This window comes from Xyrauchen texanus, chromosome 2 (genome assembly GCF_025860055.1).
Source record: "Xyrauchen texanus isolate HMW12.3.18 chromosome 2, RBS_HiC_50CHRs, whole genome shotgun sequence".
Classification (NCBI taxonomy): domain Eukaryota; kingdom Metazoa; phylum Chordata; class Actinopteri; order Cypriniformes; family Catostomidae; genus Xyrauchen; species Xyrauchen texanus.
This window is the reverse complement of record NC_068277.1, coordinates 34863220-34877614: the sequence shown is the minus strand read 5'-3', so window position 1 is coordinate 34877614 and position 14395 is coordinate 34863220. Positions and strand designations below refer to the sequence as shown.

Genomic DNA, 14395 nt, shown 5'->3' with positions numbered 1-14395 from the left:
AAGCAAATGTGCAAATAATTGTAAAGAAATGACTGTAATCTAACCATCAAACTCACTACATGGAATATACTTTATTTATCTTTATCCCTGTATGTGGGTTGATATTGTCAAAGATACAGAATTTAGCAGATCTAAATGTTCTTCCTCAGTTTTCATAATTTTTCAACAATTACACAACATTGTTCAAATTATCATAATGTTTTTATTTTCAAAGCAAAGTTAATCAAAAACTATTTGTTAGTTGAGGGTGTGAGTTCATGTTTGTTCTTCAGCCAGACTTAAGAAAAATTATTTATGGCCAGACCTTTAAAAAATGTTTTGCTTAAATGCCTCTATGTAAATAAACGCATGGCATTAACAGTGTTTAGTTTTGTTTTTCATCTTAACATATTAGTTACAATAAAGGTGTTAGGTAAGATAAATACAGAAATAAATCTGGTTAATCTGGCCCCCATAAAGTAGTTGAAGAGCCCTGGTGTACACTGTCTGTACTCATATTGTTTAGCTTAAAGGACATACTTTCTTTCTTGGAACACAAAAGGGGATTTTTTTAAATGTCTTCACAGGAGTTAATTGCATTATCATGAAAGTTAGGTTTGATGTTATCAACATAGCAGCTATATGATTTTAAATTAAATGTACATTTAATTGTTCATCACAGTGATCATGTGGCTTCTGAAGTCTTAGTGTATATAGTCCAAGAGTTGTATCTGTTGTGTTTACTCTAGGTTCGGGGTGTTTTTTTTTTTTTTTTTTTTTTTGTGTTTGTTTGTTTTGGAGCTTGACCTACCAAAGTCACTATTCTCATTCATTTATATGGCTAATAAACTCTGAAGACTTTCTCAAATTTCTCCTGTTGTGTTTATTAGGGTGAGTAAATAATGACAGAATGTTCTTTTTCAGGTGAACTATTCTTTTAAAGTAGGTGCTGCATTTTGCAGCTAACTAGTGTGTGTTAACAGATCACTTTTACACATTTAGCATTAGGCCACATTTAAATGAAAAGCTGCTTTGTGCAAGTTTCCTCCTGATGATAAGCTGCAGACTATAATAAACACTCATCTCATAAACAGCACTTTCAGATGCTGTTGCAGGCCTGGGGCGCTTGTAACAGCTTCATAACCGTATTTATTACTCCTTTATTAAGGATTTAATAGAGTGTAGAGGGTTAAAAAACGTTTTCTATTTGGATTTGGGAATTGGACCAGGTATCACTATTTTTTGTTCGTTCTTTCTCAAAGTGTCTAGTTTGCACACACTAAATTTAGCTCAGTGCAGAAGTGTTGTTGGCCCATTCTGTGTGAGTCTGTAATTTTTCCTCTTTGGCATGAAACGTTTGGCTCTTAAATCCCTAGGTGCATTGGAGTCATGCTGTTAGATACAAAGAATTTGGTTTAACTGTACAACAGGCCTTCGAATGGGAGAACTGCATAAAAGTACAAATTATTCGAAGAGCTTTAAAGGTTAGTCTTGTTTTCCTGTGGAAAGACGATCTTGACCACAGCATTGAACTCCTTGTTTTTGAACTTGAAATATGCTATCGATTTGTTGTTCTTTATTTGACTGCCTTCCTTTAAAGTATTTGTTTTCGTGCCAGCCCTAATCCATCCACCATGTTCAAATGGGAGAATGAGCTCCTGAATAAATTACTTTATAGTACAACGTCTTCTTTGTCAGATGAGATGGTGTTTGTTGAGAGCAGCAGCTGCTTCTTTTTCTGTGAGTACGTTTTCAATCCTGTACACAAAAGTCAGACGTTTTCTTATTATCTCTTATTAAAGTTACCTCTGGGTCTAGATATCTAATTTTGCTCCCTAACTTACTTTCTCCAAATACCAATTTGACCTCCCCTTTATTATTACTTTTTTTCATTTGTTCTGTCTTGTTTTCCACTCTCACTCCCTCTGTAAAGATTCAAGGTATTAATCTTTAATGTTTTGGAAAAATCAGATGACTGCTATTTGCCGGACCTCCTGTGTGGTTCGGGTCGGTGTGCTGGCTGGGAGAGAGAGACACCAAATTGCTGAATAAATCAATACGTTGCTGTAATGTTTGGGGATCTGCTTTCAATGGGCAGCATTGAAATTTGTAAGTCATGGGTTTGATATCCTTTCCGTTCCACTCTGGCTCTACTTGTTATCATAGTTGCTGTTGTTTGTATGTTATTTTAGATTCTTTTCCTAGTAGCTATTTTGCAATTTGGACCAAAATACAATTAAAGGCCCATCTGGATGTAATGGCACTAACAGCAGACAGATGGATGGCTCTATTGAAGCTATACCTCGGCTTTGGCAGGTCTAGGCCTCAGTAATGTAAGGCTGTAATGTGGGATCCCTCAGATTTTAGTAGAGTAAACTGTCGAAGGAGCTATCAGGCAGTCAGAGGATGAGTTTTTAAGTGGTTAAGACGGTGTGTTGGTGCACACACAGTCAGACATAATGCCTAGAGCTATTACTGCAAATGTTTCAACTCAACCATTGCAGCAAGAGTAAGTTTAGTTTAGTAATTTAGTGATTATACCCATAATTACAGTGCTACTGTATTTATAGGGATGTTGCATCTGATTTCGAGGACATCCTAGACATACAACTTATTACTGTACATTCACCTATAAAATATCTACACAAAGTAACCATCAGTAAAAATATAATTATTTTAATTAAACAATCTATTACTGAAAAAATATAATTATGGTCAACCTGAAGCCTAATTTATACACCGGAGGAAGACAATCTTTTTTCACTATAGGATTACATTAAATCACTTCTTTGCCTTATTGAACTTGCTATTTACATTTTGTCATTTAGCAGACACTTTTATCCAAATCAACATACAAATGAGGAACATAGCAAGCAATTTGTCCTACAGAAGTCAACAATATCGCACTGCCAAGTTCTCATAAAAAAAATAAATAAATAAATAATAATAAAAAAAATATATATATATATATAGTTAAATACAATGTTATCTGGTGTAATGGAGACCTTTCCACTTTTCGCATTATATAAAAAAAATTGTACTTTTGAACAACGTTGGAGAGACAGGCTTCCAAGTTATCCATTTTTAACATTAAGATAGTAACGTAGCTACAGTAGCTACGATCTCCTCTGCTGGAATATGCGATTGAAAATAAAGATTGTCATGTCCAAATAAACCCATAATTAAATTTAACCAATGATCAACACTCTTCGGCTAGCCAAGTCTTCCAGGTAAGGTCAAGAATTTTAGGGATGTGAAGAAATCGAGAAATGTCACCAAATTAACACCTTAGAAGACCAAAAACATCGGTGCATTTTGTTATAATTTTTAGGCAAATTTAAAGAAGCCTGTTTGCCCAGTAAGTATAAATTAGCCTTGAGATGAAAACGATATCACCTACATATATTGCAAAGTGACAGTTTTATCACAGGTTAACTTTGAGTGACTACCTGTACTGCTTGTTTTGTGCTAAATCTCCAAGTCAGAGATGCAGGCATCTCACGTTTCTCCTCTGACTGTCTTTGGGGTGATTGATTGTGCTGTGAGAATGAAGACAGACCTGGACTACATTTAAACACACACTTTCCTCTCCCTCTTTGTCTCTGAGAGCATGCAAGTACAAACATCTCTGACACCCTTTATTAGATTAGAAACAAACCCTGGAGGCTTGGGCCAAACGGGAAATATAGGAAAATTGAGCTGCTTTGAACTGAGGTGTTTTTGATAACTACTTGGTATGCTTCCTGAAGGATAACCTGTAGGCTTGGCTTCTTCAGACCTAATCCCTTTGATTAGGTGCCAACCCAGAAAGCACTCTCTTTCTCTTGTTCTCTTCCTCCATCTGAAGGCCTGACCCACTCCTCGTTTTCTGTCCTTTGAATTAATTCTTGCCCAAGCTCTCTATATAGGTGGAGAAGTACCTAGACCTCATTAAGACAATCAAAACCCTCTTTAGATGTTTTGTTTTTCTTTATCTGATGATGTCATCCCACTAAAGTAGATGCAAGAAACACATGTTTCCCTTATTCCTATTCAGGGTCATCGTGGTCTACTCCTTCTCCCTTACTCTCTGGCATCACCCTTGGTGCTCTCGCCAGACTACTGTTTCTCTAGATTACTGCATCTTAATGAGTTTCTGGTTGGCTGGCTGATGGGGTCATAGTGACAGTTGCTAGGGGATATAGGCTGAAACCTTCAAGTCAGCTGGATCAGGCATGGAGGCTTCTAATGGAAGCCAACTACAGATTCCATCCCAGTGATTGTTATCCAACTCAAACTTTGGGCACAACCTCTGTAAACAGTCCCGCGTTACCTAATCACCTCCTAAAAGCTCTCAGCTTTGCCACTGAGCTATTTTACCAGCATGTGCCACAGCCTTTATAATCTGTCCAGAGTCCATTGAGAAGGCCAGCTCTGCACTAATACTTATGAATACAAACTTTTGCAAAATGACAGGATAAAGAAAAGACAAACTGTCCAGCTGACACTCTGACTGTAAAAGCCAACCTCTGAATTAATCCATAAAACCCCAAAACCCCTCTTATAGTATTAGAGCTCATTTCTGTCCAGTTCATGTTACCCAACCCTGTTTCTCGATTGAATTTAGTCCATCATCAACAATCTCAAACCTCGGTCCCAGAAGACCGCCAGTTCCAGTAATCCTACAATTTCAGCAGTAGCTTCCGGCTTGTTGTCAAGCCCACATCCCTAAAATGTCTTGCTGTCTTATGTGTGGCACTCTAAAAACCCTTTAACCCTGTGTCAATCTCAAGAGATTTCAAACTTGTCAGTAATATTAAGCAATTTTTCAAACTGCATTGTTTCAGTACATATCTACTGTTGTCGATTATGTCACCAATTTAAATTCGATAGAACATATCTATTTCATTCATATCTATGCACTTGCGTTTAATTGATTATTATATAAATGCAGCTAGTAAACAAAATTTATATATATATATATATAAAGTTATTAATATATATGAAAGACAAATCCATGGCACTTGCGTTGGGTATGGTATAAAGATAAAAGCCTTTATTTCAAATTGGTTAATACATAAAAAAAACAAACAAAAACAGACACGTTGTGGCTAAAGAGCCTTCATCAGGGTCTGAATATCCCTTCTACAAATAAACACTAGTGGAGGTAACCATTACACACCCTTGAAGCAACTTCCTACTACTATCGTTTTGTTTTTTACTCTCAAGTTATTAAGGTAACACTTTTAAAATAAGGTTCTATTAGTTAACATTAATATACTAGATTAGCTACTGTAACCAAAAATGAACAATACTTTTACAGCACTTGTTAATCTTTGTTAATATTATTTCAACATATACTAGTACTTTTGTTCATTAACAGTTGGATATGTAAACATTACTTAATGGAATATGAACTAACAATGAACAATTGCAAATTTATAAATTAACATGAACCAAGATTAATAAATGCTTTAAAAAAATATTGATCATGGTTAGTTCATAATTACTAAATCATTTACTGTCGTTAAGATTTTCTCTGTGCGTATCAGACAGTGTCCTTGGTTGTTTTTGATGGGCCAAAGCTGCCCAAGTTTTCCCGGTTTAGTTTCCTTCTAACCCAAACCAGTCCTGTATGAGATACACTGTCTCCAGTTACTCTTCTTTCATATACATCCCATTTGTGTAAGAGATCACAGCTGGCTCTCAACCTTGTTTTATATAGCTTTTACCAGCAGCCAATTTAAGAAGCAAAAGGCACATCAACAGATAGCATAACAGTGTTTTCAATACTGTTCTTCTGGTGGAGGACTTTTGCTATTCATTGCCTTGCATGAATTCTCAGGACATATTTCTTGTTAAGCAGACTTAACCCAGACTTAACTAAAACCCATCTTCAGTGTGAACAGACAAATCTGCAGTCTAGACTAATTGTGATGCTTTAGACCCCATTTCCACCTGGTATTATGATACATTTTGGGTGATACGAACACATGTGGTCAGCCCTAAATACAGGTCCAAACAAGGTCTAAAATGTTTTATGATTGAATCACTAAAACCACGTATGAATGTGGTAAAAAACGCATGTGACCGCATGGCAGTTGTGGTGTAAATGCAAATCCATCCCATATGCATTGAAGCACAACCCCTGACCTGTCAATCAACCGCTGCACTAAAACAAAGAGTTTAAACTTTGCCAGTTGCATGCTGCTTCAAATGGAAATAACCGTCGAAAAGGCAGATGCATACATAATCATGAGAGCTTCACTGATCTTCTTCAGTGTGTTTGATATCAAGACAGATGAGAAGCACGCACACCTGAAACTCCTTTAACTCAGGTAATCCACTACAAAAATATCTAATTCTGCTTGAGGTGTTGCGTTTCTACTTCGATTAAATTTAACTGCATCTGGGAGAAACAACCTGCCCTTATTTTTGTGCTTGCTTTGTCTTTTCTGACATTGTTGCACTTTAATATCATGCAGTAACACACTGACATAGTGATTAATGTATGTCGTCATGCAAATAGAGACTCTCCTCTCCAAATCCGATCACATGTGGTCACAGGAGACACATTTAAGTGATCAGGTGTAAACTGTGATGTGTCTCACCTGACCACATTCGATCAGATCACCCGAGATGCATTGTAATATCAGGTAATAATGGGTCATACATTTCAGAAACCCTTGTAGTTAAGCTCATGAGAGACACTCGGTGACCCCTGCAAAAATTAATCCCCGTCAACCTTCTGAATAGAGCAGAATCAATTCTGAAGTTTCTAATGAGTTGAAGAAGTAGTAGTTGGTAAACTTTGATGTCCTAACATGAATCTTCTAGAAGTCGATGGCCTAAAGAAATTTGGTAAGTTCCTTAAAGTGAAACTATGTGGATTGACAGTACAATGATCTATTAAATATAAAGCAACATTTTATATAGTAATTTATTTATTTATTCCAACTTTAGTCATGCCAGTGCACAGGGTGTGTGGATAAGCACGTGTCACAGCTCTTTACAATCCCTTATGATGAAGTCCCGCCCTGTCGTAGCATAACATTGCATAGTGCTAAAGCCTAGCCCCCAGCAGCCTGGAGAGCACAGAGAGCTGCTGATATCCATGACTGGATTTGAGCAGGCAGGCCAGCCCAAGTCTTTTGCTGATCGCTTTTAGTCAGGGATGGAAAGCTGTCTTGAAAGGCTTGTTAATGGGAGGAAAGCCTCAGTAGCTGCGTGCTCTTGAGCGTTTGTGTACGTGCGCGTGTGTGTATGTGTGTCTGGAAGGCTCAGGGATGATGCTAGGCTAACAGACGTGGAAGGTGGAACGACAGTGACCCCAAGCCATGCTATTGCTCGGAAGTTACTGTAACCACCCCAAACTTTTCTCAGAATGTTCTGTATTTGCCTGACACTCTCTCACAGAAATTGAAAACCGGTCCTTCACCAGAATGTAAAAATTGCTATAGTGTACTGTACATTTGTGGCATTTAAGTATGAATTCCTCATACTATTAATAGTTGAAGTGAGAGCTGCTCATGAATATCATTGGTATTTCCTAATGCAACGTGTACATTGAAACATATGTGACAAACACGGCTTCTGGTATGTTCAGAATGGATTCTGTGCATGTTTGTGTACACCCATCAGTTTGTGCGTTCATGTCGTGTTCTTTGTTTCACCTTGTCCGCAGTCTTTCATAAAACCGTCTTAAACATGAGAGAGACAAATTGTTACTAAGTTTCTGCAGGTGTGAGGAGTGTTCTCTGGTCTATAGCTCAGGGCCATGAAGCATATGTTTGAGAGGACAGGTAAAGGTGTTAACTCATATTGGAATGCATGGCTGATCACAGCTATCTTCCCCCACACACAGAGAAAGAAAAAGACAGAGCTGACTGAACCAACATGCACAAACTTTCCCCCTCAGCTAGGGATGATAGAGTCGGTGTGTGGTGTACATGGAAAGACAAACGTGGTGAGTAGAAAGAAGAATATGGGAGGTCAGAAAGACAGAGAAACAGGAAGGAGATTAACAAACAGGGTTATTTAAGCAATGGAGTACAAGAGGCCATGCTGTATTTTGAATATAGTCACGACTGAAGGGAGCTGTTAGGCATGATGCGAAGTGCCTTTAACTAGCCGTGACTATATTCACAATATGGCACAGCCTTGAATGCCTTATTGCTTTTATAAACAACAGATACCACATAAAAAAACATTTAACAGCACAAGTTTATTAAAATAGTCCCTGATACCAAACAGTAAATAGAACATTGCTATGCAACAAAAATAATGAGCTATTGTGCTGTGCATTGCTAAAAATATTATTCAGTGTAGTCATTGCTGTGCTTTATCACGAATAATGCTGCATTCACTTGTGTCAGAGTTACTGTGATCACGAGATGACAATTCTGACATTCTACTCGAAGCTGTTCACATCCACTGACCTCTAAATGATTTGTTTGTTTGGCAACACTGCTAACAAAACAGATCCACCTGTGTACACCAAATAAGTAGTCTTGTAATAAACTGGATAATGAGCTGTCAGATGGTAATTTTTGCTAAATAAACACCAACAGATCTCTGACACAAACCAGAGGTGGAATTCAGCTGTTTAGCTATTTCTTTCTTCACACATAATAACATAATTTAAACTCAAATCAATTTGTCATGACCATTTATTTATTTATTTGGTTAGTAGCCGTGCAATAAGCAGGATAATGTAGTCCGCTGGTTTTTATGGCTAAAGAAACCCTTATGTCAGGGTTATTTTGCAATTAAAAATGGTGGACTTTACATTACCCCTTACATAGCAAAAATAAATATTTGTAAAATACTTTAACTGTTTAGGCCACTGCATTTTGGGTCTTTTTACATAATGTTACATGGGTCAAGTTGGATAATTTCAAACTTGTGAGTTCTACAAGGACTTAAACTTCAGAAGTCAGAATCTTTTTATTATGGTAATTCCGACATGCCATGAACACAACATGAAACACAGCAATTGACTAATCAGCATCCAGAACCAGAAATATCAGTTTTCTAATATAGTTTTGGAATTTTTATTTCATTTTATTTTCAATTTGTCCTCTCAATTTAGTTTCATTTTGAATAGTCACTCTGATTGTTAGTTTTAGATTTTTGTGTGTGTGTGTGTGTGTGTGTGTGTGTGTGTGTTTTCAAGATTTGTCATTTAATCCTTCAGTATATATATAGTGTTATTGTAGTTTTAATATTTTATGGCTGCCAAAGTAAAATTATAATGTAAATACATTTAAAGCTGTATACATTTCTCGGCTTTCGAGTGTTGTCACTGTCTAGTGGCATTTTCATGAAGGTAGGTGTTAAAGGTTTCATATTTTATAATATAGTATGTATAGTATGTATAAAAAACATGACAATGGATTTTAGTTTAGTGTCAGTTTTTCCTAAGTATTAAAGTTTGTATATAATAAAATTGTCACAAGTGAGTGAGGGAGGGTGAATTAGGGAGACTGCCAAATTGTGTTGAAAGTGATGGTGAAAGAAGCATTTGGACTGTGAGAGTTTGGCATGTCCTGCTCTACCTCAGTGAGTTCTGCTGGAGGCCATGACAAGCAACATGTCCGCCAAATGCACCACTCCAGTAATTATGTGATTACAGATGAAATACTGCCTGTGTGTATGTGTCACAGACAGGGGAACACATTTTAGCAGGCTCTTTTGACTTTCACAAACTCTTTGACATTAATATATTTCTACACAGTTGTAAATACTGAGTTAATATGCTTTCAACCCTCAATCTAAGAGCTACAGTCAGAGAGAGAGGTCATGTATAACTGATAAATTCACAGAGAGTAATATCAAGTGACTGCTTCAGACTGGAATGAAGGTCTGGATAGTGTGAAGGCCCCATGTACACATCATTCCTGTGTGGAGAGTGATGAAGGTACACACACAAACACACATATCCACGTTTAAGAGGAGAGCAGGAGCATGTTTGTGCATGTAGGATAAGAGCGACGGATGGATGGATGGTGCGCTGCGCACTTTGGTTTATTTTCAATTGCAGCTTACAATTTTTCACGGTCATATCATTCTCCTTTTCAAAATAATCTGATGCCGGCTGGCTAGGTTGGCCTCCTTTCATTTGAGGTTTGTTTCTGAAAAGGTTGCTATTATGGCCAAATGGGTTGTGTGCTTCTCCAAACACGGCAAACATTAAGCCAAGCTCCGGTTTCAGGGCTGCTCTTTAATGAGGGACTCAAGCAGCGAGGGAGGGTGGAAGGAAGATCAGCTCAATAGCATGAAACCCCAAGTGTGGCTTCACCCCTTCAAACACCCATTCTTTCATACTCTCATTCTTTTTGGTTTTCTTTTATCAGTCTTTTCTCCTGGAAGAGGTGTGCTTATTTGGTTTACCGATGAATTATCAGCTGTAACAGCCATCTTTAATTGGACAGTTTTCAAGAGTGGTGGGCACAGTCACAAAATTGGCAGTGTTCAAGAGCTGCACTCTGTTGGTTTCTCGAAGTTCTGACTCATTCTTGGCCTTTTTGTTCTCGATCAAATCATGGTTATTGGGTCTTTGAACATTTTATAGGTATTGAAAATGTGCTAATTTGTTTTGAGAAAGGAATAGGTTACCCAAAATTGAAAATTCTTTCACTAGTTACTCCAGCCTGGATTACTTTTTTCTTATGTGGAACACAAACTATGTTTTTAAGAATATCCCGGTCCATCTTTTCAGTACAAATGCAGTTGAAAGTGACTCACTTTAACCTCCTGAGATCCGAGCGTGACTGCTGTGTATATTTTCCATTTCCTTTTTTTGATTTGTAACTAGTAGAACCTACTAAACATGGGAAATTATTATTAGTATTATTATTATTTATACAGAGCAAATCTTTTTCCTTAAAATGTAAGTACTTGATACTTGAATTTAATAATGCTAAGCTATAGAAAGTGTAGAAATACACTTTTTGGAGTGTTGGTTATTCATGTTTTTGAGACATTACAGACATTACAGCTACTTTTCTATGAATCTGCTGTGGAATAATGTGTTTTGGGAAAAGCACAAAGAAAAAACTATACAAAAAAAACTTTTTTACTTTTATGTTACCATATGTTTATTCTACTTTGGCAATACAATCTCGGTGTTCTCTCATTGCACTGTCAAACAAACAAGTGATAGCCAGTGCTGAAGAATTGTTAATAACATAACTAATTCTGATATCACTAATGGCCAGCATCATCATGTCACTGCCAACCATGTTAAAATAAAATTAAACATATATTAATGAATCTATAAACCATATATTCTGAATCTATGTACTGATTACATTGTCCCATGTCTGCCAAACATGTTAAGTGGTTCAAACATCATCTGAAGCTGAACTTTTGATCAGAAGTTTGCATTGAATGCTCTTTGTTTCATAGCAGAGCTATATTATGCACTCTTGCTTCCTATTTCGTGAATGGCTTTACTTACAGTGTGCTGTCTGTCTCCACTAGTCTCAGAACAGTTTGAAATGCACCTTATTTTCATCCTAATGCCATATAAAGCCTCAATGCATTTTCTTAATATGAAAATGCACAGTATTTATAGGATTTCTAATGAAAACCTAGTGCTGATGTCCACAATAATGTACTTTGTATTAAGCAGTGTGGTTTCACGATTAATATATAAAAAAAAAAAAGCCATATCGGATGAAACTAGAGACTCTTTTGACTCAAACAGGTTTCAATGTAAAAACATTATTAGGTTTCTTACCAGAAGTAGTTTTGTTGGCCTTTCTCCCAAAGACAAACTCCACTGTTATCAGCACCATGTTGTTTTGTCACATATCCTTGACTGTCCTGAACTGAGATCAGTCAGTTTCAATTAAATTTAATTATGTGTTGTGTATAACAAAGCCAAAAAAATAATGTCCATGCAAAGTTAAAGCTTAAAACCTCCCCCAGAAGTATCATAAAAGTAGTCCATGCAACTCGTGTATCATATTCCAAGTCGTCTAAATGCATACGACAGGATTTTGTGAAAAACAACATGAAATGTAAGTGATTACCACGTAGATAATAAACGCTAAGAGAGAAACTAGTTCACAGTGGCTCACATGTTCATGTGAAAACTTGCGTCGTTTTAGCACTAAACAACACGTGGAAATGCATGAAACTTTTTATTTTATGCTTCTTATTTTGTCTTCCGTATAAGAAAGTAAGTAATACGGGTCTAGAACTACAAAATGTTGATTACATTATGACAACATATTCATTTTGTGGTGAACGTTTCCTAATGTCCTCAATACATTTTACTATTGATTTATGAAGCTGCAAATGGTCAACAGTTTATATTTTCTCAAATACTATGAGCACTAATAATATTTGGATGGTCTTTAAAATACGAATGTCTAGTTCTAGACCACACCAGGAACCAAACTTTTGGATCATATGTTTAGACCAGGCCTCAATCGTGCTTTGGATACTGATCCATGGGGTTATGTAGAGTGGAGGGGTTCTGTACAGTGCTGATGACTACTGTGCGGTTCAGATTATTCCTCTCCTCTCTGCCTTAATGTTCTCTACTTTCTGCCATTTGTATTCAAAGCAAGAAAAAGAAGGCAGGTGTTTCTTCTCTCCTCAAAGCGTTTGTTTAATGGTTTGTATATTCTCTTTCTGCCTGCCTGATTACTTGAGTGGTGAATTGGGTTTGAAACATTCACCATGAACTGTTTGAACTTTAAAAAGTACCTCCTCCCACCCACTTTTTCCTCTGTCTTACCGAAGTATGTGTGCGTACACACATATGCATCGTGGAGCTGTCTAATAGTGTTCGTTATTTACGCATTATTGCTTATTACTCTAATGCTTGACGCAACTGTCGTAAAAACAGCCCTCCAGTATTTCTGATGAACAGGAACTCTCCATGCTCATTATGGCAACACAAACACACACTGCAGTGCTAATAGCAGGGGTTGACAGGGCAGATGACAGAACTCACAGATAATATGAGCACACCTTTGAGGTGCTAACACACATCAATGAATGGAAGGCTAATGGCGTTATAGAACAGAAAGGAATTGTCTCATATGGATTGCATATATAGATCGTTCTTTGTGAAATTTCTTCATTTACCATCAGGCGTAGTTCGGCTAATGGAAAATAAGGCTCTCTCACACCCACCCACACACACACATTTACATACCCACGCTCAGGTGCACACATAAAGCTGGAGGGGACAGGTAAGGGGTGGAGAGCTTGTGCAACGGGCAGGTGAGTTACTGCATCTGTGTCAGTGAGCGCATCTCACCTGTGGAAAATGCTATTTTCCAGCCCTCCATATAGCCTCGGGTGACTGTCATATACAGATGTACTACCTCGGTTCCCACCATTATGGGCTGTGTTGGATCAGGACTGGATAATCATGTCTCTTGCTTCAACATGCTGAGGCCCAAATCTGCTGTCTTCATTAATGACTAACCTGACGAGTGTTTGATGTAGCTGAGCATCGACATTAGTGTAGACTAATTTACTCCACTGATGCTGTATTTGGACTCACAGCACACGTTCCTTTGGGCTGCCTCACTCTGTTATTAAGAAATGAGAGAGGTGTGTTTAGTCGATCTCTCCCTCCATATTTCTTTTACACCCTCCACTCTCTTTCCCTCTCTAATTCTCTCTCCATTTGTCATATTTGATGATATAAGTTTGAGGAGTTCTGATAAGAGAGCTCTCTAATGAGTGGAAAGCCTGAAAGGCCTGCAGGTGATTCTGAATTACCCTTTATTCCCTTAAGTCGGCGTGATTTACAGTCAAAAGAATAACATGCCATTCTGATGAATGAACAAACGTACATGAAAATGAGCCAATTTTGCCGTCAAATTCTGGTGAGCTTTATTACGAATGCAGCATGTGCAAATCTATAACATTCCGTTAATGGAATACTTCACCCAAAAATTCAAATTCAGTCATAATTTACTCACCCTCATGAAGTTTAATCTTTCTTCTGTTGAATATTTTTCTAAAAAATCCTTCTGATGGTTTATTTACCATAATGCAAATGAATTGTGAATCTAGTTTGTCAAAAATCACCTTAAAACCATGCAAAAGTAATTAATCCAACTCATGCTCCCTATTCCAAGTCTTCTGAAGACATATGATCACTTTGTGCAATAAACAGAATGACATTTAAGTCATTATTTCCTCTCAAATCAAATATAATATATTATATACTATAATAATCAAATATTGCGACTATATCGATAACAGCAAACCTCATTGGTTCTCATGTCGCAAGAGCCACTGAGATTTGAGAGTGAATAACAATTAAAATTTCATTCTGTTCAACATTCAAAGTGATCGTATGGCTTTAGAAGACGTGGAATATTATGCATGTATCATATTGTTGTTTTATTTATTTATATATATATATATATATATATATATATATATATATTTTTTTTTTTTT

At 37.0% G+C, this 14395-nt stretch overlaps 1 protein-coding gene across 1 annotated transcript in view; it reads left to right on the top strand.

The window, feature by feature from the left end:
• LOC127618491 (alpha-ketoglutarate-dependent dioxygenase FTO-like) overlaps positions 1 to 14395 on the top strand; it is a 219122-nt gene that overhangs the window by 134295 nt on the left and 70432 nt on the right. The gene's annotated exons all lie outside the window — the stretch shown is intronic.